Genomic DNA, 27850 nt, shown 5'->3' with positions numbered 1-27850 from the left:
TTTGCTGGAAGTGTTTAAACGTTTTTTTCTACATATTGGTGATAAAACTTTATTGGGGCCCAGTTTTTTCCACATGGCTGGCTAGATTTTGCCTAGGGATAGTTTTTTATGGCCCTCTCACTGTGAGTACAGGTTGGGAGGGGCCTAATTTCAGGCCTAAATCGTGCAGTAGATTTTGCAGCTTGAGACTTCCAGCTTCCCTGAAGGAGTCCCCTGAACACTTAGGACCTCTACAAAGGGTTTTTGTGCCTTCAAAAGTCGTTGTATGGGCAGGTAGGGCCACAGCAGAGCTGTGGCAGTTTGTTGTGACTGTTAAAAAACGTTTATATCGTTTTTTTGATCCGGTTTTGAAACTAAGGGGTTAATCATCCATTTGCAAGTGGGTGCAATGCTCTGTTAGTCTATTATACACACTGTAAACATTTCGTAAGATTTACTGCTTTTTATCACTGTTTTTCAATTTCTGACAAAATTTATTTCTCTTAAAGGCACAGTACCGTTTTTATTTTTTGCTTGTTTACATTTATCAAAGTGTTTTCCAAGCTTGCTGGTCTCATTGCTAGTCTGTTTAAACATGTCTGACATAGAGGAAACTCCTTGTTCATTATGTTTAGAAGCCATTGTGGAACCCCCTCTTAGAATGTGTACCAAATGTACTGATTTTACTTTAAGTTATAAAGATCATATTCTGTCTTTAAAAGATTTATCACCAGAGGAAATTGACAAGGGGGAAGTTATGCCGACTAACTCGCCCCACGTGTCAGAACCTTTGACTCCCGCTCAAGGGACTCCCGCTCAAGTGGCGCCAAGTACATCTAGCGCTCCCATGGCGTTTACTTTACAAGACATGGCGGCAGTTATGGATCATACCCTTACAGCGGTATTGTCCAAACTACCAGGGTTACAAGGAAAGCGAGACAGCTCTGGGACTAGAAAAAATACAGAGCTCTCTGACGCTTTAGTAGCTATGTCTGATATCCCCTCACAATATGCAGAAGCTGAGGCAGGAGAGCTTCTTTCTGTGGGTGATTTTTCTGACTCAGGGAAGATGCTTCAACCTGATTCTGATATGTCTACATTTAAATTTAAGCTTGAACACCTCCGCGTGTTGCTCAGGGAGGTTTTAGCTACTCTGGATGACTGTGACACCATTATAGTGCCAGAGAAATTGTGTAGATTGGATAAATACTATGCAGTGCCTGTTTACACTGATGTTTTTCCAATACCTAAAAGGTTTTCAGAAATTATTACTAAGGAATGGGATAGACCAGGTGTACTGTTCTCTCCCCCTCCTATTTTTAAGAAAATGTTTCCAATAGATGCAGCTACACGGGACTTATGGCAAACGGTCCCTAAGGTGGAGGGAGCAGTTTCTACCCTAGCTAAGCGTACAACTATTCCCGTTGAGGACAGTTGTGCTTTTCTAGATCCAATGGATAAAAAGTTAGAGGGTTACCTTAAGAAAATGTTTATTCAACAAGGTTTTATTCTCCAGCCTCTTGCATGCATTGCCCCGGTCACTGCTGCTGCGGCCTTCTGGTTTGAGTCTCTGGAAGAGGCCTTACAGGTAGAAACTCCATTGGATGATATACTTGACAAGCTTAAAGCGCTTAAGCTAGCCAATTCATTTGTTTCTGACGCCGTTGTTCATTTAACCAAACTAACGGCTAAGAACTCAGGTTTTACTATACAGGCGCGTAGGGCGCTATGGCTTAAATCCTGGTCAGCTGACGTTACTTCAAAGTCTAAGCTTCTCAACATTCCCTTCAAGGGGCAGACCCTATTCGGGCCTGGACTGAAGGAGATCATTTCTGATATTACTGGAGGAAAAGGTCATGCCCTTCCTCAGGATGGGTCTAATAAATTAAGGACCAAACAAACTAATTTTCGTGCCTTTCGAAACTTTAAGACGAGCGCGGCATCAACTCCCTCTAATGCAAAACAAGCGGGAAATTTTGCCCAGTCCAAGCCGGTCTGGAGACCTAACCAGGCCTGGAACAAAGGTAAGCAGGCCAAGAAGCCTGCTGCTGCCTCTAAGACAGCATGAAAGATCAGACCCCGATCCGGTAACGGATCTAGTAGGGGGCAGACTTTCTCTCTTCGCCAGGCTTGGGCAAGAGATGTCCAGGATCCCTGGGCGTTGGAAATTGTGTCCCAGGGATATCTTCTGGACTTCAAAGCTTCTTCCCCAAAAGGAAGATTTCACCTCTCACAATTATCTGCAGAACAGATAAAGAGAGAGGCATTCTTACATTGTGTTCAAGACCTCCTAGTTATGGGAGTGATCCACCCAGTTCCAAAGGAGGAACAGGGGCAAGGCTTCTATTCAAATCTCTTTGTGGTTCCCAAGAAAGAGGGAACCTTCAGACCAATCTTAGATCTCAAGATCCTAAACAAATTTCTCAGGGTCCCATCTTTCAAGATGGAGACTATTCGAACCATCCTACCTATGATCCAGGAGGGTCAATACATGACTACCGTGGACTTAAAGGATGCTTATCTTCACATTCCTATACACAAAGATCATCATCAGTTTCTCAGGTTCGCCTTCCTAGACAGGCATTACCAGTTTGTGGCTCTTCCCTTTGGGTTAGCTACGGCACCACAAATCTTTACGAAGGTTCTGGGGTCACTTCTGGCGTTCCTAAGGCCGCGGGGCATAGCAGTAGCCCCTTACTTAGACGACATTCTGATACAGGCGTCGAATTTCCAAATTGCCAAGTCCCATACGGACATTGTTCTGGCATTCCTGAGGTCTCATGGGTGGAAAGTGAACGAAAAGAAGAGTTCTCTATCCCCTCTCACAAGAGTTTCCTTCCTGGGAACTCTGATAGATTCTGTAGAAATGAGGATTTATCTGACAGAGGACAGGTTGTCAAAACTTCTAAATTCCTGCCATGTTCTTTATTATACTTCTCGCCCTTCGGTGGCTCAGTGTATGGAAGTAATCGGCTTAATGGTAGCGGCAATGGACATAGTTCCGTTTGCCCGCCTACATCTCAGACCGCTGCAACTCTGCATGCTCAGTCAGTGGAATGGGGATTACACAGATTTGTCCCCTCTACTAAATCTGGATCAAGAGACCAGGGATTCTCTTCTCTGGTGGCTATCTCGGGTCCATCTGTCCAAAGGTATGACCTTCCGCAGGCCAAATTGGACAATAGTTACAACAGATGCCAGCCTTCTGGGCTGGGGTGCAGTCTGGAACTCTCTGAAGGCTCAGGGGTCGTGGACTCAGGAGGAGGCACTCCTTCCAATAAACATTCTGGAACTAAGAGCGATATTCAATGCTCTTCAGGCTTGGCCTCAGCTAGCGGCAGTGAGGTTCATCAGATTTCAGTCGGACAACATCACGACTGTAGCTTACATCAACCATCAAGGGGGAACAAGGAGTTCCCTAGCAATGTTGGAGGTTTCAAAGATAATTCAATGGGCAGAGATTCACTCTTGCCATCTATCAGCTATCCATATCCCAGGAGTAGAGAACTGGGAGGCAGATTTTCTAAGTCGTCAGACTTTTCATCCGGGGGAGTGGGAGCTCCATCCAGAGGTGTTTGCACATTTGATTCAACGTTGGGGAAAACCAGAACTGGATCTCATGGCGTCTCGCCAGAACGCCAAGCTTCCTTGTTACGGATCCAGGTCCAGGGATCCCAAGGCAGCGCTGATAGATGCTTTAGCAGCGCCTTGGTCCTTCAACCTGGCTTATGTGTTTCCACCGTTTCCTCTGCTCCCTCGTATGATTGCCAAGATCAAACAGGAGAGAGCATCAGTAATTTTGATAGCACCTGCGTGGCCACGCAGGACTTGGTATGCAGATCTGGTGGACATGTCATCCTTTCCACCATGCACTCTGCCTCTGAGGCAGGGCCTTCTACTTCAGGGTCCTTTCAACCATCCAAATCTAATTTCTCTGCGGCTGACTGCTTGGAGATTGAACGCTTGATTTTATCAAAGCGTGGTTTCTCCGAATCGGTCATTGATACCTTAATACAGGCGCGAAAGCCTGTCACCAGGAAAATCTATTATAAGATATGGTGTAAATATCTTCATTGGTGTGAATCCAAGGGTTACTCATGGAGTAAAGTCAGGATTCCTAGGATATTATCTTTTCTCCAAGAAGGACTGGAGAAGGGTTTGTCAGCTAGTTCCTTAAAAGGACAGATTTCTGCTCTGTCTATTCTTTTGCACAAACGTCTGGCTGAGGTTCCAGACGTGCAGGCGTTTTGTCAGGCTTTAGTCAGAATCAAGCCTGTGTTTAAACCTGTTGCTCCGCCTTGGAGTTTAAATTTAGTTCTTAAGGTTCTTCAAGGGGTTCCGTTTGAACCTTTGCATTCAATAGATATTAAGCTCTTATCCTGGAAGGTTCTGTTTTTAGTAGCTATCTCCTAGGCTCGAAGAGTTTCGAAGTTATCTCATTTTTCATGCAGATAAGGTAGTGTTACGTACCAAACCTGTTTTTTTACCTAAGGTGGTATCTAATAAAAATATCAATCAGGAGATTGTTGTACCGTCACTGTGTCCTAATCCTTCTTCAAAGAAGGAACGTCTTTTACACAATCTTGACGTGGTTTGTGCTTTAAAGTTTTATTTACAAGCTACTAAAGATTTTTGTCAAACATCTGCATTGTTTGTTGTCTACTCTGGACAGAGGAGAGGCCAAGAGGTTTCGGCAACCTCTCTTTCTTTTTGGCTAAGGAGTATAATACGCTTAGCTTATGAGACTGCTGGCCAGCAGCCTCCTGAAAGGATTACAGCTCATTCTACTAGAGCGGTAGCTTCCACATGGGCTTTTAAAAATGAGGCTTCTGTTGAACAGATTTGTAAGGCGGCGACTTGGTCTTCGCTTCATTCTTTTTCAAAGTTCTATAAATTTGATACTTTTGCTTCTTCGGAGGCTATTTTTGGGAGAAAGGTCTTGCAGGCAGTGGTGCCTTCCGTTTAAGCGCCTGCCTTGTCCCTCCCTTCATCCGTGTCCTATAGCTTTGGTATTGGTATCCCACAAGTAATGGATGATCTGTGGACTGGATACACCTTACAAGAGAAAACATAATTTATGCTTACCTGATAAATTTATTTCTCTTGTGGTGTATCCAGTCCACGGCCCGCCCTGTCATTTCAAGGCAGGTGTTTTTTATTTTTAAACTACAGTCACCACTGCACCCTATAGTTTCTCCTTTCTCTTGCTTGTCTTCGGTCGAATGACTGGAGGTGGCAGTTAGGGGAGGAGCTATATAGCAGCTCTGCTGTGGGTGATCCTCTTGCAGCTTCCTGTTGGGAAGGAGAATATCCCACAAGTAATGGATGATCCGTGGACTGGATATACCACAAGAGAAATACATTTATCAGGTAAGCATAAATTATGTTTTTTTCCAAGTACACGGTTTTAACACTGGTTTATGAATAAATAAATCATATTCTGCTATGTGAAGAACATTGGAATGTAAAATATTTATATTTCCATGTCGTGTTAGCGCATTTGAGAAAATGCAATTGGGTTTGCGCGCAAGTAGGATGTTAGGTCCCCCCCCCCCCACTTTTCTTGCTCCATTGAAGTCTATGGGAGAATACATTAACGCAGCTGTGATATTCTAACTTCAGGTTTTTGCGCTTGTCAGGTTAGTACGCAAGCGAAAACCTTTTACTTTCACGTTTTAATTAGAGCGCTACCTGACACGTGCAAAAAGCTTACTTCTAGTACAGTTAACACACGAGCAGGAGCAGTAAATAGTGCTCCACTCGTAATCTAGCCCAAAGGCTTTGCTGTAAATGTTATTCTATAGCAACACAACAGAAATGTCTGGTAATTACAGTGTGCGTTTATTACCTCTCTATAAACAGCTCCCAGTAGTGCTGCGTCTTTAACAAATGATAGCAAGTGAATGAAGCAAATGTGATGACATCATTAAATAGTAAAGTTGTATAAATTAGTATGCTGAGTGCTCTATTTAAAGATTATTTTTTTGAGTTTCATGACCCTTTTAAAGAGATTTGAAAGGGAAGTGTTATACAAGACTGACTGACTTTAATTTGTTATTGTCATTTTTGCAACTATGTTTTTAACAACCGCAAAAGTATTTTACACATACTGTAGCTAAAGTCCTGTTTCGGACTTGCAGGAACTTCAGCTTCTCATCAGTAAACAGACTGAATAGTGGGTACATGCTTCTGCAGCTCCAGGCAGGCTCACTTTCAGTGCTTTTGGCTCCAATGTGAGACTTTACCTATGTGTTTAACCTTTGGTGGCAGTTAAGCATGTAGTTATATAGGGTCTGAAATGAAAAAATGACATGCAAGGAATTGGAGTGTGAAACTTTTGCATTAAAGTGTCTCATTAAGATAGGAGTTTTGTTTTAAAATAGTCAAACTCCACCCACAAAGTACCTTATTTTGAGCCACAGTCGTTGAAGCCAAATTATCACAACGCTGTCGGCATTTAACATTGCACAAGTAGTTCTGGTAAACTGCTTGTGCAATGTCGCCCCTGCAGATTCTTGACCAATCGGCCGCTAGCAGAAGGTGTCAATCAACCCGATCGTATGAGATCGGGCGGATTTCAGACTACAGCCTCAGAGGCGGCGGACTAATTAAGGAGGAGTCTTAAGACCGCTGCTTCTTAACTGCTGTTTCCGGCGAACCTGGAGGCTTGCGCCGAAACAGGGTCATCGGGCCATTCGGCCCCATTGTGTTAGTATACAGTGCATGGTTTTGCACGTTATCTACTGTAGAGAATTAGGTACAGATGTGTAGCAGAGTCAGCCTTGAGAACTCTTTATTGTGCATTTACAGTTCTGCGAGGATAAAGTACACAAAGGGCGGCAAAACAAATAATAAAAGTATATTGCAAAGTTGTTTTATTATGTATAACTAAACATTCTGTATAAAAATCTTAGGGGTTTATTGTCTCTTTTAAGTCAGTTTTTTAAGCTGCATTTAAATACTATTAGGTGTGTAACAACAAGGGAAAGAGATGAACTCACATTTGCCTCAAGCTTTTAATTTGAAGTATTCCCTAAACACTACGTTTGTTCAGACATGAATAAATCCTTTATAAATTGTCAGCATTATGCTGGAGCCGCGTCAGAGCATTGTTATTATAAAACAAGGCTGGCGTCATAATCTCAGTGCTTACACTGGAGCATACAGGTAATGTGCCGTGTGTACTGTGCAGGAAGCGTGGCACTGATGAAATCTTAAAAAGAGGGAAAAGAAACTTTGCAATATAAAGTGCTTTTCAAATTAAAAAAGAAAAAAACAAAGTGTCCAATAGTATTCTCCAATATGCTGTTGACGTCCATATTACTTTAAAGGGATATGGAATTGTTAATAATGAGCCTTTTTTTGCAGTGTAGTTTGGCTATAACTATGGGCTCTAACCCTTTTAAATGGTTAAATACATAGTTAAAACCATCTCAAGAGCCTACCTTCCTGATTTTCAAAAAAAGATAGCAAGAAAACAAAGTAAAATTGATAATTGAAGAAATAACTCTTTTAATGAAGAAAGTACATGTTTTCCTTTGCATGTAACTATCACTATTGACCCCGGAAGTTTCAACCCTTTTTGGGGGTTAAACACATACGTACAATGCTGCTCAGGATTCACAGAGGACTGATGGTCCCGAGTAGAAACTGCTGCTGAGCCAATCAACAGTGCTAGCTGCAGACCTGTAACTTTTCTGGGAAGGTTTTCCACAGGATTTTGGAGTGTGTCTGTGGGAATTAGTGCCCATTCCGCCAAAAGATAATTTGTAAGGTCAGGCACTCCTGTTGGACAAGAAACTCTAGCTTGTAATTAACGTTCCAATTCATCCCAAAGGTGTTCAATGGAGTTGAGACCAAGTGCAGGCCACTCAAGTTCCTCCACACCAAACTCTTCAAACCGTGTCTTCAATTATCCTGTTTGTGCACAGCGACACAGTCATGCTGGAACAGGAAGGTGCTGTCTCCAAACTGTTGCCACAAAGTTGGAAGCACCAAATTGTCTAAAATATCTTTGTATCCTGAAGCATTAAGATGAACTTTCAGTGGAACTAAGGGGGCCTAACTCAAACCCTGAAAAACCGCCCCAAACCATTATCCCTCCTCCAGCAAACTTTACAGTAGGCACTACTTGTTCTCCTGGTACCAGCCACTCCCAGATTCTTCCCTTAGTCTGACAGATAGTGTGACTTATCACTCAGGGGAACACGTTTCCACTGTTTACAGTTAACAGGGGCAGATCTAGTTGGGCAGAAATTCCACACACTGACTTGTGGCAAAGGTGAAATCGCCATGTTTAAAGTCACTGAGCTCTTCAGTAAGATCCATTATACTGCCAATGTTTGTCAGGAGATTTCATGGTTATGTGCAGGGTTATGCACCTGTTAGCAATGGGTATGGCTGAAACACCTGAACTAAATAAATAATACAGGTGCCATATGATATATCTCTCTCCTAGTTTGTTATTAACAAAATCTTGCCAGTAGAGAGAAATCATGCAGAAACCTATATGCTTAGCAAGATAAATAACTCTCAAGTTAAAAATTGCCTTTCTAAAATTCTTTCAGGGAACTTGCTGTACTGACTAGACTTAGATAATGTCACCAGAATAGAGCATTTTATAGGGTAGTCTCAGCCACTTAAAGGACCACTCAGTGCAGTAGATTTGTATAATTAACAAGTGCATAATAAAAATACAATGATTTAACACCTACTCTGAATTTCAAATAAACAGTAGATTTTTTTTTCTGACAAATTATTTTCTCTTGTTAGGTGTATCCAGTCCACGGATCATCCATTACTTGTGGGATATTCTCCTTCCCAACAGGAAGTTGCAAGAGGATCACCCACAGCAGAGCTGCTATATAGCTCCTCCCCTAACTGCCATATCCAGTCATTCTCTTGCAAGCTCTCAACATAGCTGGAGGTAGTAAGAGGAAAGTGGTAAACTATAGTTAGTTTTTTCTTCAATCAAAAGTTTATTGTTTTTAAATGGTACCGGAGTGTACTATTTTATCTCAGGCAGCATTTAGAAGAAGAATCTGCCTGCGTTTTTCTATGATCTTAGCAGAAGTAACTAAGATCCACTGCTATTCTCACATATGTCTGAGGAGTGAGGTAACTTCAGAGGGAGAATGGCGTGCAGGGTATCCTGCAATAAGGTATGTGTAGTTAAGTTTTTCTAGGGATGGAATTTGCTAGAAAATGCTGCTGATACCGGATTAATGTAAGTTAAAGCCTAAATACAGTGATTTAATAGCGACTAGTATCAGGCTTGCTATCAGAGGTATATACTCTGATTAATGTGCAATATAAAACGTTTGCTGGCATGTTTAATCGTTTTTATATATGCTTTGGTGATAAAACTTATTGGGGCCTAGTTTTTTCCACATGGCTGGCTTTAGTTTTGCCTAGAAACAGTTTCCTGAGGCTTTCGACTGTTATAGTATAAAAGTTACAGTTGGTGCAGTTAAAATTCCAAACTGTGACATTCAGCTTCCCTCAGCAGTCCCCTGCATGCTATAGGACATCTCTGAAGGGCTCAAAAGGCTTCAAAAGTAGGAGCTGTGGCAGTTGTTATGACTGTTTAAAAAACATTTTTCGTTTTGTTAATCTGTTTTTTGTATTAAGGGGTTAATCATCCATTTGCAAGTGTGTGCAATGCTCTGCTAACTTCTTACATACACTGTAAAAATTTTGTTAGTTTAACTGCCTTTTTTCACTGTTATTTCAAATTTTGGCAAAATTTGTTTCTCTTAAAGGCACAGTAACGTTTTTTTATATTGCTTGTTAACTTGATTTAAAGTGTTTTCCAAGCTTGCTAGTCTCATTGCTAGTCTGTATAAACATGTCTGACATAGAGGAAACTCCTTGTTCATTATGTTTAAAAGCCATGGTGGAACCCCATAGGAGAATGTGTACTAAATGTATTGATTTCACTTTAAACAATAAAGATCAGCTGTTATCTTTAAAAGAATTATCACCAGAGGATTCTGACGAGGGGGAAGTTATGCCGACTAACTCTCCCCATGTGTCGGACCCTTTGACTCCCGCTCAAGGGACTCACGCTAAAATGGCGCCAAGTACATCAAAGACGCCCATAGCGATTACTTTGCAGGACATGGCGGCAATCATGGATAATACCCTGTCAGCGGTATTAGCCAGACTGCCTGAATTCAGAGGAAAGCGCGATAGCTCTGGGGTTAGACGTAATACAGAGCACGCAGATGTTTTAAGGCCCATGTCTGATACTGCGTCACAGAATACAGAAGCTGAGGAAGAGCTTCAGTCTGTGGGTGACGTCTCTGACTCGGGGAAACCTGATTCAAATATGTCTACTTTTAAATTTAAGCTTGAGAACCTCCGGGTGTTGCTTAGAGAGGTTTTAGCTGCTTTGAATGACTGTGACACAATTGCAGTGCCAGAGAAATTGTGTAGACTGGATAAATACTACGCGGTGCCGGTGTGTACTGACGTTTTTCCAATACCTAAAAGGTTTACAGAAATTATTACCAAGGAGTGGGACAGACCCGGTGTGGTTTTCCCCCCCTCCTATTTTTAGAAAAATGTTTCCAATAGACGCCACCACACGGGACTTATGGCAAACGGTCCCTAAGGTGGAGGGAGCAGTTTCTACTTTAGCAAAGCGTACCACTATCCCTGTCGAGGACAGTTGTGCTTTTTCAGATCCAATGGATACAAAATTAGAAGGTTACCTTAAGAAAATGCTTATTCAACAAGGTTTTATCCTGCAGCCCCTTGCATGCATTGCTCCTGTCACTGCTGCTGCGGCGTTCTGGTTTGAGTCTCTGGAAGAGGCCTTTCAGACAGCTACTCCATTGACTGAAATACTTGACAAGCTTAGAACACTTAAGCTAGCTAATTCTTTTGTTTCTGATGCCATTGTTCATTTGACTAAACTAACGGCTAAGAATTCTGGATTCACCATCCAGGCGCGTAGGGCGCTATGGCTTAAATCTTGGTCAGCTGACGTGACTTCAAAGTCTAAATTACTTAACATTCCCTTCAAGGGGCAGACCCTATTCGGGCCTGGTTTGAAGGAAATTATTGCTGAAATTACTGGAGGTAAGGGTCATACCCTTCCTCAGGACAGGGCCAAATCAAGGGCCAAAGAGTCTAATTTCCGTGCCTTTCGAAACTTCAAGGCAGGTGCAGCATCAACTTCCTCTGCTACAAAACAAGAGCGAACTTTTGCGCAATCCAAGCCGGCCTGGAAATCTAACCAGGCCTGGAGCAAAGGCAAGCAGGCCAGAAAGCCTGCTGCTGCCTCTAAGACAGCATGAAGGAACGGCCCCCTATCCGGCAACGGATCTAGTAGGGGGCAGACTTTCTCTCTTCGCCCAGGCGTGGGCAAGAGATGTTCAGGATCCCTGGGCGTTGGAGATCATATCTCAGGGATATCTGCTGGACTTCAAAGCTTCCCCCCCCACAAGGGAGATTTCACCTTTCGAGATTATCTGTAAACCAGATAAAGAAAGAGGCATTCTTACGCTGTGTGCAAGACCTCCTAATAATGGGAGTGATCCATCCAGTTCCACAGATGGAACAAGGACAGGGATTTTATTCAAATCTGTTTGTGGTTCCCAAAAAAGAGGGAACCTTAAGACCAATTTTGGATCTAAAGATCTTAAACAAATTCCTCAGAGTTCCATCGTTCAAAATGGAAACTATTCGGACAATCCTACCTATGATCCAGGAGGGTCAGTACATGACCACAGTGGATTTGAAGGATGCTTACCTTCACATACCGATTCACAAAGATCATCATCGGTTCCTAAGGTTTGCCTTTCTAGACAGGCATTACCAGTTTGTGGCTCTTCCCTTCGGGTTAGCTACAGCCCCAAGAATTTTTACAAAGGTTCTGGGGTCTCTTCTGGCGGTCCTAAGACCACGGGGTATAGCAGTGGCCCCTTATCTAGATGACATCCTGATACAGGCGTCAAACTTCCAAATTGCCAAATCTCATACAGACATAGTGTTGGCATTTCTGAGGTCGCATGGGTGGAAAGTAAACGAGGGAAAGAGTTCTCTATCACCCCTCACAAGGGTTTCCTTCCTAGGAACTCTGATAGATTCTGTAAAAATGAAAATTTACCTGACGGAGTCCAGGTTATCAAAGCTTCTAAATTCCTGCCGTGTTCTTCACTACATTCTGCGCCCTTCGGTGGCTCAGTGCATGGAAGTGATCGGCTTAATGGTAGCGGCGATGGACATAGTGCCATTTGTACACCTACATCTCAGACCGCTGCAATTATGCATGCTCAGTCAGTGGAATGGGGATTACACAGATTTGTCCCCTCTGCTAAATCTGGATCAAGAGACCAGAGATTCTCTTCTCTGGTGGCTATCTCGGGTCCATCTGTCCAAAGGTATGACCTTTTGCAGGCCAGATTGGACAATTGTAACAACAGATGCCAGCCTTCTAGGTTGGGGTGAAGTCTGGAATTCCCTGAAGGCTCAGGGATCGTGGACTCAGGAGGAGAAACTCCTCCCAATAAATATTCTGGAGTTAAGAGCAATATTCAATGCTCTTCTAGCTTGGCCTCAGTTAGCAACCCTGAGGTTCATCAGATTTCAGTCGGACAACATCACGACTGTGGCTTACATCAACCATCAAGGGGGGACCAGGAGCTCCCTAGCGATGTTAGAAGTCTCCAAGATAATTCTCTGGGCAGAGACTCACTCTTGCCATCTATCAGCGATCCATATTCCAGGTGTAGAGAACTGCGAGGCGGATTTTCTAAGTCGTCAGACTTTTCATCCGGGGGAGTGGGAACTCCATCCGGAGGTGTTTGCTCAATTCGTTCATCGTTGGGGCACACCAGAATTGGATCTCATGGCGTTTCGACAGAACGCCAAGCTTCCTTGTTACGGATCCAGGTCCAGGGACCCAGAAGCAACGCTGATAGATGCTCTAGCAGCACCGTGGTTCTTCAACCTGGCTTATGTGTTTCCACCGTTTCCTCTGCTCCCTCGACTGATTGCCAAAATCAAACAGGAGAGAGCATCGGTGATCTTGATCGCGCCTGCCTGGCCACGCAGGACCTGGTATGCAGACCTGGTGGACATGTCATCCTTTCCACCTTGGCCTCTGCCTCTGAGACAAGACCTTCTACTACAAGGTCCTTTCAATCACCCAAATCTAATTTCTCTGAGACTGACTGCCTGGAGATTGAACGCTTGATTTTATCAAGGCGTGGCTTCTCCGAGTCAGTCATTGATACCTTAATACAGGCACGAAAGCCTGTAACCAGGAAAATCTACCATAAGATATGGCGCAAATATCTTCATTGGTGTGAATCCAAGAATTACTCATGGAGTAAGGTTAGGATTCCTAGGATATTGTCCTTTCTGCAAGAGGGTTTGGATAAAGGATTATCAGCTAGTTCTTTAAAGGGACAGATTTCTGCTCTGTCTATCCTTTTGCACAAGCGTCTGGGAGAGGTTGCAGACGTCCAGGCATTTTGTCAGGCTTTGGTTAGAATTAAGCCTGTGTTTAAACCTGTTGCTCCTCCATGGAGCTTAAACTTGGTTCTTAAGGTTCTTCAAGGAGTTCCGTTTGAACCCCTTCATTCCATTGATATCAAACTTTTATCTTGGAAAGTTCTGTTTTTTATGGCTATTTCCTCGGCTCATAGAGTCTCTGAGTTATCAGCTTTACAATGTGATTCTCCTTATCTGATTTTCCATACAGATAAAGTAGTTCTGCGTACAAAACCTGGGTTTTTACCTAAGGTAGTTTCCAACAAGAATATCAATCAAGAGATTGTTGTTCCATCATTGTGTCCTAATCCTTCTTCAAAGAAGGAACGTCTTTTACATAATTTGGACGTAGTCCGTGCTTTAAAGTTTTACTTACAAGCGACTAAAGATTTTCGTCAAACATCTTCCCTGTTTGTTGTTTACTCTGGACAGAGGAGAGGTCAAAAGGCTTCAGCAACCTCTCTTTCTTTTTGGCTTCGGAGCGTAATACGCTTAGCCTATGAGACTGCTGGACAGCAGCCCCCTGAAAGGATTACAGCTCATTCTACTAGAGCTGTGGCTTCCACCTGGGCCTTTAAAAATGAGGCTTCTGTTGAACAGATTTGCAAAGCGGCGACTTGGTCTTCGCTTCATACCTTTTCAAAATTTTACAAATGTGATACTTTTGCTTCTTCGGAGGCTATTTTTGGGAGAAAGGTTCTACAGGCAGTGGTCCCTTCCGTTTAAGTACCTGCCTTGTCCCTCCCTTCATCCGTGTACTTTAGCTTTGGTATTGGTATCCCACAAGTAATGGATGATCCGTGGACTGGATACACCTAACGAGAAAACATAATTTATGCTTACCTGATAAATTTATTTCTCTTGTGGTGTATCCAGTCCACGGCCCGCCCTGTCCTTTTAAGGCAGGTCTAAATTTTTTATTTAAATAATTTTTTATTGAGGGTTTTTCATAATGACAACATAAAAACTATGGCATATACATATTTCAAAACATAGCAATGATTGTCGCAATAACAACATAACAGGCAAAAAATAAAAGAAAAAATATATATAATGAATACCAAAATACATCTGAAAACCTCATTTTGTGTTTTTATATGATAATATGGGTAGCTATTATCCCAGGCCATAATGTTAAAAAAGGCACTCTGAAAGAGCACTGTAGCTACCATATAGACCCATTTTATTCTGAACTAGTTTGTACTTGAGCACTTCGTATAGTTAAAGTCAGGGTCATAATGTCAAGAGCTTCATAAAAAAAGAGGGGGGGAATTAGGGAATTGTCAGCGGGTAAGCACCGCTTATACAGATAATTTTTCTATATAACAATATTATGGCATACTTAAGTTATTTGAAGGAAGTAATAATAATAGGAATATAAATAGCTATGGTCAACTACAGTGGGGGGGGGGCGGAAGACCATAGGAATGTTAATGAACAGGGTCACTTATTTATTGTTGTATAATGTTTGGCGTGTAAGACTGCGCTATACGAGAGTTAAATGTATTTTGTAATGGATATCAGGAAAGAGTAGGTACAGCTCCAGCCTGGTTAGGATGAGACTCATGTATCATTGTTGGAGCATTTATGCAGTATCTCCCCTCAGGGAAGTTGTCACCACTGGACATGGACGGTTAGGGGATAGTGGATATGACCCGCTCACAAATAGAGAGCGGGAAAGGATGAGGGGAGATAAAGTCTGTAAAGAAATGTCATGGGGGCTAGCGGCTCCATGAAGGAGCCCGGGAATATTTAGAATAGATAAAAAGTAAAAAAATATATTGGGAGTAATAAACAGTATGTAAATATGGGCTATACTAAACAGTATTAAAGATAAAAGTTGGGTATAATTGTATATTAATCCTTTAACATCTGGGGAAAATGATATATTTGATAAAAATTAGTAAAATGAGATCATACTAAACATTAAGTATATACATGGCTAACCCCTATCTATCATGGTAGTATAGAGTCTAACAGGTATAGGTATATAGTTATGGTACAATAGAGGAGCATCACTAGGAGTACTACGTGGTTTGGGATACAGAAGTACATATCAAAGCCTATGAGTAGCCATAGTAATCTATAAAGTACCTATAACACGAAATACAACGGCATCATGACCAGCATTAGGAGCATATAAAGAGCGCTATACCAAAATTCACATAATTGAAGCCCTAACTTAGGAGCCCCAGTGTGCTGGTTACTAACCTTAAGGTTACAGCCTATATGTATTATTCAGTTTCATCTCAGGTAGACATAAGTTAATATATAACAACATAGTATTAAAGGAGCAGACATTATACTAATATATAACAGCTAGTTAATATAATACAGCAAAGTTTTTTTTTTGTTTGTTTTTTTTTTTGTTTGTTTTTTATAACACGAGTACAAGATTAGGCAATAGTATACTAGAAGGCTCCATTGACATGTTTAGCTTGAAAAACAGTAAGTTAGTGATACATTATCAATCACACAAAATCAATATTGCTTAATGTGGCATTCTGTTATATATGAGACCTTTCATGTATCTAGTTAATATTGCAATATAAACAGCTTAATGACAGCACCAATGCCACTGGACATTTGTGGGTAATAGCACCGTCCTGAACAGTGTCAGACATGCAGATAAAGCAAATAATTGCAGTGCAATGAGAAGTTTAGTCTAGATTAACTATATATAGAGATTTAGCATGTACATAACTGAATTGATAATTATCAAACAATTGAGGCGGGCAGACTCTAAGTAATAACAGGGTTATCCTCAAAAGCCTTCCGATAAAGACATTAGTAGATGAACACAACAGTATAACTATAGTATAGACAGGGGAATATTGGTATAATTTTGGCCCTGTATGAGAAGGTTCAGGCCTATGTTGTATTGGGCAAAGATTCCCTAACAAGTTGGTCATACATTAGTATTATGAGTGTCACTAAGTGAGTGAGCAGCCCAGAGTCCATATAAACTCAACAATCTGAACATAAGGTAATAGCCTAATCTGGTTAGGCAGGGGAATGTACCCCATTATATTAGTGGTAGACAATCTTAGTGTAGTAGGTATATGTTGCTCAAGAACCCCTAGAAAGCGTAAATGGCGAGGGGCTTCAAAAGAGTAGTGTTAAGTAGAAACAATCTGTCATGTTTCTAAAAGTATTATGCATGAATGCATATCTCCCCGCACTAGAGTAGTTATGGACAAAGGGAGTTATGCAGTAACAATAGCAATCTCTCTTTACAAGTAGCGGTGGCATGGAAATTTACCCAATGTCTAATAGTGCATAATATACAGGATGTCTAGGATGAGATGTCTAAGTTATGGGCATGCAATGATATATGGATATAGGCCTCCCAACAATAGTAGGTGAGAGGACAAACATAAATAATGCAACAGTAATGCTTATGGTTTAGGACTCAGGTTTTCTTAACTGATAATAGTCGAGATTAAGAATGCAGTTGTAAGGGATACATTTACTCTAAGAAATAAAGTCACTCCAATATACACAGGAATTAGAGTATGTATAAATAATTTAGTTCTTTATCCAACCTCTGTAACAAGCAGGCCCGAGGAGGGCACAGTAGATGATAGCTTCTGCAGTCGTAAGGGGTTCATCACTGACGCCTTGTGTAAAGTACCTTGTGTAGGAGAATAGGCCCATAGAGCTTTGATATATGTTATTAGTTGCCGTGAGGCTACAGCCACAGCAAAATCTTGTAATAACTCCTCTGGGCTTTCCGGCCCCTTTTTAGGAGTTGATCCCGCCGTACTGATGTGAATTGCACTGACCTTAATCGGTTGTATCTTGACCGGCAAAACCCCCCCATGTGCAGCGTTGGGAGTATCCCCCTTGATAGTTAAGTCAGTTGATGAGCAGATTAGTGCGTGTGTTAGCGATCCGACACAGATACCGATGGCCGGCAAATCCAAATAGGTAAGCGCCCGGGTATTGGCTCTGCGTTGTCTCCCTGGCTGTATAGCGTAGTTTCTGAGGCCTTTATCTCTGCTCTGTATCACCATGGGTTGTTCACTGACACCATTACTTCCCAGTGTGGAAGCATCAGATCTCGCTGTAACAAAGTAAATTCCTTCTTCCCAAGAGGGCAACAAACTCGGCTCTGCTTTACTGACTCCCTGCAGCAATGGCCGGCCTCGGGTAGTATCTTCATTTGCCCAGGGATCGTGGGTACTGATAGCCGTCTGTGAATCCAATGGCAAGAGAGCGCTTTCTTTTTCCTCCGCCATCTTAGATGTACTGGGATCCTCAACAGCACATGGATCATGTAAGAGCTGCACAAACTCGGCGAAATGCCATTGCATCTGCCGATCAAGCCCCATAAGAAGCGCTTTTATCTGAGAATAGGAGCCTTCCTCCATGTCTAAAATTAGATGGGCAGAGTCTGATTTCTGTCTTTGTAGGGCAATATTTGTTATCTGCGGCCTGGTCACAGCAAGTCCGGAACTCTTTGTGCAAATATTACAGCAATTGTTGTGTCCCTTCGTATCAAATCCTATAGGCTTTGGGTTAGAATATATTAAGAGTGTAAAATAGAGATGTAAAAGTTCTCAATCTGCCATTAATAACTAGTTTAATGAGTATATGCTAGGAGCTCCAAAATAGCACGTCTTCTTGCTTTGGCTGTTGGCTCCGCCCCCCGCAGGTCTAAATTTTAAACTACAGTCACCACTGCACCCTATGGTTTCTCCTTTCTCCGCTAGTTTCGGTCGAATGACTGGATATGGCAGTTAGGGGAGGAGCTATATAGCAGCTCTGCTGTGGGTGATCCTCTTGCAACTTCCTGTTGGGAAGGAGAATATCCCACAAGTGTCATGGCCTTTTAAGGCAGTCATTTTTAATTATAAAAAGTAATGGGAAAGGTTTTCTATTGCCAAGGGAAAGTGGTGTTACGCTATGTTGTTCCTTATGTGGCATCTGTCCTCATTTTTTAGGTTTGGTTCCAGCCTGGTCAGAGATTATTTTCATTAGGCATCCAAAAACAAACAAGGACTTTCTGGTGCATTATTCAGTACCGTTACCTTCAAATCATTGACTTTCCTCTGTGCAAAAAGAGCAAGTATTTCAATCAAAGGGACACTGAACTCAATTTTTTTATTTCGTGATTCAGATAAAGCATGCAATTTTAAGCAATTTCTTCATTCTCTTGGTATCTTTATTTGAAAGGCAAAAATGTAAGTTTAGATGCCGGACAATTTTTGGTGAACAACCTGGGTTGTTATTGCTAATTGGTGGATTAATTTAACCGACCAATAAACAAGGGCTGTCCAGTGTACTGAACCAAAAAATTGCTTAGATGCCTTATTTTTCAAATAAATATAGCAAGAGAATGAAGAAAAATTGATAATAGGAGTAAATTAAAAAGTTACCTAAAATTGCATGCTCTATCTAAATCTCGAAAGAAAAAATTTGGGTTCAGTGTCCCTTTAAATATCCTATTATTTCAGGGAAGATTTATGGAAGCTATTAAGGGACTATATTCGACGCCTATAGCCCAGGTTAGAGCAATTGGACACCAGAGATTATACGTATTCTTAACGGTACGAGACAGGGATGTCCCCTTTCGCCTTTAATATTCGCGCTGTGCATAGAGTCGCTAGCTGCATATATACGTAATTGCCCTGATATTTGGGGATTGGAGATGGGGAAGATGCACCATAAAATTACCCTGTTTGCGGGTGATGTGTTGCTTACCATCTCCAGACCATTAATATCGCTGCCTCATGTATATCACACTATACAATTATTCTCTCAGATATCGGGTTATAAAATTAATGCAGAAAAGTGCGAGGCGCTTCCCCTGTCGATACCAAAACATACCATTAAGGCGATTGAGGCAAATTTTGATTTCAAATGGGTTTCAGATGGATTAAAATACCTAGGGATAAAGTTGACTACCCATTCTTCAAAATTGTATGCGGCTAACTATACTCCCCTGTATAAAGTAATTAGATCGGACTTAGGAAAATGGAAGAAAATGGGATTCTCTTGGTATGGGAGATTGTCTGCCGTTAAGATGACAATATTGCCTAGAATTCTTTATTTGTTTAGGGTCCTTCCAATCAAAGTTAACAGCCTAGACTTAGATAATCTCCAAAGAGACATACACAGATTTTTGAGAGATAATAAGCACCCGAGGATTCCACACCAAATTTTGACGAAACACAGACAATTAGGAGGGTAGGTGTCCACAATTTACAAGACTACTACACAGCAGCAAGACTGGCTCAGAACTCAATGCTCGGTAGACGACAGAGAGACGTTCTTTGGCCTGCCTTTGAGGCAGCTATGGGGGGGACTAGAGGAACCCGACAATATTATATGGAATATCGCAAATAACAAAGACCAAAAAATATATCAAAATAAAACTACACAAATTGCTAAACAACAATGGGCTAATATCCGACAGATAGGGAAACTAATTCCTAAACAATCTCTGATAATACCACTAAAATATTTAATAAATGAAGAGTTTAGACATCATAATAAGAAGTGGGAGAATAAAGGTCTATATAGGGTGGCGGATTTGCAACTACGGGGTAACCTATTGACCTTCACACAACTCAGACAAAAACTGGAGCCTATCCAAGTACATTGGTTCTTATACCTACAGATCGTATCAGCTATACGTCCATACATCATTATGACCAAGACACATAGTCGTCAGACGACTCTCGAAAGCCTATGTACAGCAATCAATAGACCTAAGAAAGCAATCTCTAGACTATACATATCTTTACAAGAGACCAAACACATAACTAAAGCTCCATTGCTTCTAAACTGGGAGGCAGATATTGCAAAAGAGCTTGCGATTGATGAATGGAACGATATATTTCATTATGCTAGCAAGGGTCTCATTAGTGCAGATCTAAGAGAGAACGTGTTGAAGATGACCTTTAGGTGGTATTTGACACCAGCAAAAACATCCCATATGGTCTCAGGAAGCTCTAAATATTGCTATAGAGGGTGTAGGGTCATATGATCATACCTCCACATGTGGTGGGATTGCCCTAAAGTCCAAAACATATGGCGGGAGTTATCTTTACTGCTGAGCACATTATTAGATGAACAGATCTCGCTCACTCCGGCTCAAGCATTATTGCATGAGACCGTCCCATGCCTAAACACACATATAAATACTTTTATCCGAATCCTCTGTACTACCACAAGGATAGCCATAGCTAAATATTGGAAAAAAGAGATACCGACGTGGACAGAGGTTCTAGCTAAAATACAGATGGTATACTCGATGTACGAGACAGCAGCATATTTACAAGACACAGGGCCTACGTTCCAGAAGATTTGGTTTTATTGGATAGTTAAGGGTACTACAAAAGCAAGATAGAACATGGTCTATAGAACCCTTTGACGACTGAGTCTGATGGTTGGTATGATAGTTTATTCAGTATAGGGGAAAAGTTGATGAGTGAGCTACTATTAGCCATTTAGACAGAGATCAGAGCAGTATTCACCCGTGATTCCATTAGTTCTACATTATGTGATTCTTAGTTTAAGTTTTGTTTATTTGTTCTACTTAAATTAATAATATTGCGAAAGCTATAAGAATATTACCCCCCAGGATTAGGTATCTCCGATATAGACTGTTGTATTTACTGATATATAAAAGGAGTAACCAAGGGAAAAGTATTGAAAATTAGAGGATCCTCCATATATACCGAGATGGACGGCAACAACTTTAGCTGTTAAGATAGAATGTTGACATCTCAGTGAAAGAAAGACAAGGAAGACTGCGTGTGGTTTCCTAGGAAACCTTGCTCAGAGAACTGTTCTTAGATGAGAACCAACGTATCTTTACAATATACATATGTGAAGAGCACTGTGTGTTTTGATACTTGATGTTTTTTCATTGTAAGCTATATGTAATTTTCCTGATGTATAAGGAGGAGGTTTGGGGTTAATAAAAATTATTTTATCTAAATATCCTATTATTTCAAAGAAAGAAAGCAAGTTGCATCTAGTTGTGGAAACTAAAACAGCTGGATAGTTTGTGCTTTTCGTGTCTATTGCAAAGTTCCAGCTTGCAAAGCCATTTTGACAAAAGGTGTAAGGTTTACTGTAAGGCTTACTGCTCAGGGGAAAACCTGTGACTTGTGTCCAGCTACTGAAATTCGGTGTAACTGAAACTGCAATACTGAGAAAAGAAAGAAAATAAAAGTGATTGAGTAAATTACAAGATTTATAAAACTTAAAAAAAAGTATTAGATCCTTAACATATGACAAACAAATGGATCTAACACAGAGTTCCCCTCTGTATGTTTGTCATGTTTTAAAGATTTTCCAATAAGTCTTTGAAGCTTTATAAATCTTGTTAAAACTCAGTTTCTCATGCTAACCCTTTTTGCCCCGTTTCTAGCATATATCTTACCTGCCGACAGCTTTTTATCATTAAACTTTTTCTGTTAAAGGGATAGTAAACGTAGTTGTTAAAGGGACAGTATACTATAAAATATTTTTTCCCTTAATGTGTTTCCAATTACTTTTTTTACCAGCTGCAGAGTATAAAATGTATGATAATTTTCTTTTTAAGATTTATTTGTGTATATGAATGAGCTGTTTTTGTGTTTTGAAGCAACAGCCTAATAAAATGGGTTGAGCTTGTAGGTATAATCAGATCTCATTTCTTTATCACATTGTGTACATATATATGCTTCTTTATCTTATATCTGTAGGTATAATCAGATCTCATTACTGTATCACTCTGTGTACATATACTTGTGTCTGTATCTTATATCTGTAGGTATAATCAGATCTCATTACTTTATCACATTGTGTACATATACATGTGTCTGTATCTTATATCTGTAGGTATAATCAGATCTCATTACTGTATCACATTGTGTACATATACATGTGTCTTTATCTTATATCTGTAGGTATAATCAGATCTTATTACTTTATCACATTGTGTACTTATACATGTGTGTTTATCTTATATCTGTAGGTATTATCAGATCTCATTACTTTATCACATTGTGTACATATATATGTGTTGTTATCTTATATCTGTAGGTATAATCAGATCTCATTACTTTATCACATTGTGTACATATACATGTGTCTTTATCTTATATCTGTAGGTATAATCAGATCTCATTACTTTATCACATTGTGTACATATACATGTGTCTGTATCTTATATCTGTAGGTATAATCAGATCTCATTACTTTATCACATTGTGTACATATACATGTGTCTGTATCTTATATCTGTAGGTATAATCAGATCTCATTACTGTATCACATTGTGTACATATACATGTGTCTGTATCTTATATCTGTAGGTATAATCAGATCTCATTACTTTATCACATTGTGTACATATACATGTGTCTTTATCTTATATCTGTAGGTATAATCAGATCTCATTACTGTATCACATTGTGTACATATACATGTGTCTTTATCTTATATCTGTACGTATAATCAGATCTCATTACTGTATAACATTGTGTACATATACATGTGTCTGTATCGTATATCTGTAGGCATAATCAGATCTCATTACTGTATCACATTGTGTACATATACATGTGTCTGTATCTTATATCTGTAGGTATAATCAGATCTCATTACTGTATCACATTGTGTACATATACATGTGTCTGTATCTTATATCTGTAGGTATAATCAGATCTCATTACTGTATCACATTGTGTACATATACATGTGTCTTTATCTTATATCTGTAGGTATAATCAGATCTCATTACTGTATCACACAGTGTACATATACATGTGTCTGTATCTTATATCTGTAGGTATAATCAGATCTCATTACTTTATCACATTGTGTACATATACATGTGTCTTTATCTTATATCTGTAGGTATAATCAGATCTCATTACTTTATCACATTGTGTACATATACATGTGTCTGTATCTTATATCTGTAGGTATAATCAGATCTCATTACTGTATCACACAGTGTACATATACATGTGTCTGTATCTTATATCTGTAGGTATAATCAGATCTCATTACTTTATCACATTGTGTACATATACATGTGTCTTTATCTTATATCTGTAGGTATAATCAGATCTCATTACTTTATCACATTGTGTACATATACATGTGTCTGTATCTTATATCTGTAGGTATAATCAGATCTCATTACTTTATCACATTGTGTACATATACATGTGTCTTTATCTTATATCTGTAGGTATAATCAGATCTCATTACTATATCACATTGTGTACATATACATGTGTCTTTATCTTATATCTGTAGGTATAATCAGATCTCATTACTTTATCACATTGTGTACATATACATGTGTCTTTATCTTATATCTGTAGGTATAATCAGATCTCATTACTGTATCACATTGTGTACATATACTTGTGTCTTTATCTTATATCTGTAGGTATAATCAGATCTCATTACTGTATCACATTATGTACATATACATGTGTCTTTATTTTATATCTGTAGGTATAATCAGATCTCATTACTTTATCACATTGTGTACATATACATGTGTCTTTATCTTATATCTGTAGGTATAATCAGATCTCATTACTGAAACTGCAATACTGAGAAAAGAAAGAAAATAAAAGTGATTGAGTAAATTACAAGATTTATAAAACTTAAAAAAAAGTATTAGATCCTTAACATATGACAAACAAATGGATCTAACACAGAGTTCCCCTCTGTATGTTTGTCATGTTTTAAAGATTTTCCAATAAGTCTTTGAAGCTTTATAAATCTTGTTAAAACTCAGTTTCTCATGCTAACCCTTTTTGCCCCGTTTCTAGCATATATCTTACCTGCCGACAGCTTTTTATCATTAAACTTTTTCTGTTAAAGGGATAGTAAACGTAGTTGTTAAAGGGACAGTATACTATAAAATATTTTTTCCCTTAATGTGTTTCCAATTACTTTTTTTACCAGCTGCAGAGTATAAAATGTATGATAATTTTCTTTTTAAGATTTATTTGTGTATATGAATGAGCTGTTTCTCCAACATAGGTGTGTCCGGTCCACGGCGTCATCCTTACTTGTGGGATATTCTCTTCCCCAACAGGAAATGGCAAAGAGCCCAGCAAAGCTGGTCACATGATCCCTCCTAGGCTCCGCCTACCCCAGTCATTCTCTTTGCCGTTGTACAGGCAACATCTCCACGGAGATGGCTTAGAGTTTTTTAGTGTTTAACATGTCTGAACTACCAGATAGATTGTGTTCTGACTGTGGGGAAACCAAGGTTCCTTCTCATTTAACTATATGTATTTTATGTCATAAAAAAAAAAAAAAAAAAAAAAAAAAAAATTTAGTAAAAATGATGCCCAAGATGATTCCTCAAGTGAGGGGAGTAAGCATGGTACTGCATCATCCCCTCCTTCGTCTACACCAGTCTTGCCCATACAGGAGGCCCCTAGTACATCTAGTGCGCCAATACTCCTTACTATGCAACATTTAACGGCTGTAATGGATAATTCTATCAAAAACATTTTAGCCAATATGCCCACTTATCAGCGAAAGCGCGACTGCTCTGTTTTAGAAAATTCTGTAGAGCATGAGAACGCTGATGATATGGTTTCTGAAGGGCCCCTACACCAGTCTGAGGGGGCCAGGGAGGTTTTGTCTGAGGGAGAAATTTCAGATTCAGGAAACATTTCTCAACAAGCTGAACCTGATGTGATTACTTTTAAATTTAAGTTGGAACATCTCCGCGCTCTGCTTAAGGAGGTGTTATCCAATTTGGATGATTGTGATTATCTGGTCATTCCAGAACCACTATGTAAAATGGAAAAGTTCTTAGAGGCCCCGGGGCCCCCCGAAGCTTTTCCTATATCCAAGCGGGTGGCGTACATTGTTAGTAAAGAATGGGACAGGCCCGGTATACCTTTAGTACCTCCCCCCATATTTATAAAATTGTTTTCTTATAGTCGACCCCAGAAAGGACTGATGGCAGACAGTCCCCAAGGTCGAGGGGGCGGTTTCTACTCTACACAAGCGCGCCACTATACCCATAGAAGATAGTTGTGCTTTCCAAGATCCTATGGATAAAAAATTAGAAGGTCTGCTAAAAGATGTTTGTTCAGCAAGGTTCCCTTCTACAACCAATTGCATGCATTGTCCCTGTCACTGCAGCCGCGTGTTTCTAGTTTGATGAGCTAGGAAAGGCGATTATTAGTAATTCTTCTTCTTATGAGGAGATTATGGACAGAATTCGTGCTCTTAAATTGGCTAATTCTTTCACCCTAGACGCCACCTTGCAATTGGCTAGGTTAGCGGCGAAAAAATTCTGGGTTTGCTATTGTGGCGCAGAGCGCTTTGGTTAAAATCTTGGGCAGCGGATGCGTCTTCCAAGAACAAATTGCTTGACATTCCTTTCAAGGGGAAAACACTCTTTGGCCCTGACTTGAAAGAGATTATCTCTGATATCACTGGGGGCAAGGGCCACGCCCTTCCTCAGGATAGGTCTTTTCAAGACCAAAAATAAACCTAAGTTTCGTCCCTTTCGCAGAAACGGATCAGCCCCAAGGGCTACGTCCTCTAAGCAGGAAGGTAATACTTCTCAAGCCAATCCAGCCTGGAGACCTATGCAAGGCTGGAACAAAGGAAAGCAGGCCAGGAAACCTGCCACTGCTACCAAGACAGCATGAAATGCGGGCCCCCGATCCGGGACCGGATCTGGTGGGGGGTAGACTCTCTCTCTTCGCTCAGGCTGGGGCAAGAGATGTTCTGGAACCTTGGGCGCTAGAAATAGTCTCCCAAGGTTATTCTCTGGAGTTCAAGGGGCTTCCTCCAAGGGGGAGGTTCCACAGGTCTCAGTTGTCTTCAGACCACATAAGAAGACAGGCATTCTTACATTGGGTAGAAGACCTGCTAAAAATGGGAGTGATTCATCCTGTTCCATTAGGAGAACAAGGGATGGGGTTCTACTCCATTCTGTTCATAGTTCCCAAAAAAGAGGGAACGTTCAGACCAATCTTAGATCTCAAGATCTTGAACAAGTTTCTCAAGGTTCCATCGTTCAAGATGGAAACCATTCGAACACTTCTTCCTTCCATCCAGGAAGGTCAATTCATGACCAAGGTGGATTTTAAGGATGCGTATCTACATATTCCTATCCACAAGGAACATCATCGGTTCCTAAGGTTTGCATTCCTGGACAAGCATTTCCAGTTCGTGGCGTTTTCTTTCGGATTAGCCACTGCTCCTAGGATTTTCTCATAGGTACTAGGGTCCCTTCTGGCGGTGCTAAGACCAAGGGGCATTGCTGTAGTACCTTACTTGGACGACATTCTGATTCGAGCGTCGTCCCTTCCTCAAGTAAAGGCTCACACGGACATTGTCCTGGCCTTTCTCAGATCTCACGGATGGATAGTGAACGTGGAAAAGAGTTCTCTATCTCCGTCAACGAGGGTTCCCTTCTTGGGAACTATAATAGACTCCTTAGAAATGAGGATTTTTCTGACAGAAGCCAGAAAAACAAAACTTCTAGACTCTTGTCGGATACTTCATTCCGTTCCTCTTCCTTCCATAGCGCAGTGCATGGAAGTGATAGGTTTGATGGTAGCGGCAATGGACATAGTTCCTTTTGTGCGCATTCATCTAAGACCATTACAACTGTTCATGCTCAGTCAGTGCAATGGGGACTATTCAGACTTGTCTCCGAAGATACAAGTAAATCAGAGGATCAGAGACTCATTCCGTTGGTGGCTGTCCCTGGACAACCTGTCACAAGGGATGACCTTCCGCAGACCAGAGTGGGTCATTGTCACGACCGACGCCAGTCTGATGGGCTGGGGCGCGGTCTGGGGATCCCGGAAAGCTCAGGGTCTTTGGTCTCGGGTAGAATCTCTTCTACCGATAAATATTCTGGAACTGAGAGCGATATTCAATGCTCTCAAAGCTTGGCCTCAGCTAGCGAGGGCCAAGTTCATACATCAACCATCAGGGGGGAACAAGGAGTTCCCTAGCGATGGAAGAAGTGACCAAAATCATTCTATGGGCGGAGTCTCACTCCTGCCACCTGTCTGCTATCCACATCCCAGGAGTGGAAAATTGGGAAGCGGATTTTCTGAGTCGTCAGACATTGCATCCGGGGGAGTGGGAACTCCATCCGGAAATCTTTGCCCAAGTCACTCAACCGTGGGGCATTCCAGACATGGATCTGATGGCCTCTCGTCAGAACTTCAGAGTTCCTTACTACGGGTACAGATCCAGGGATCCCAAGGCGGCTCTAGTGGATGCACTAGTAGCACCTTGGACCTTCAAACTAGCTTATGTGTTCCCGCCGTTTCCTCTCATCCCCAGGCTGGTAGCCAGGATCAATCAGGAGAGGGCGTCGGTGATTTTGATAGCTCCTGCGTGGCCACGCAGG

General features: G+C 40.9%; 1 protein-coding gene across 5 annotated transcripts in view; it reads left to right on the top strand.

Annotated features, from left to right (window-relative positions):
* Positions 1-27850, top strand: part of ST3GAL3 (ST3 beta-galactoside alpha-2,3-sialyltransferase 3) — an 864582-nt gene that overhangs the window by 231326 nt on the left and 605406 nt on the right. The window lies entirely within an intron of this gene.

The sequence above is a fragment of the Bombina bombina genome, chromosome 10, assembly GCF_027579735.1.
Source record: "Bombina bombina isolate aBomBom1 chromosome 10, aBomBom1.pri, whole genome shotgun sequence".
NCBI classification, from domain to species: Eukaryota; Metazoa; Chordata; class Amphibia; order Anura; family Bombinatoridae; genus Bombina; species Bombina bombina.
The sequence above is the reverse complement of the archived record's forward strand: the minus strand, read 5'-3'. Positions and strand labels throughout refer to the sequence as shown.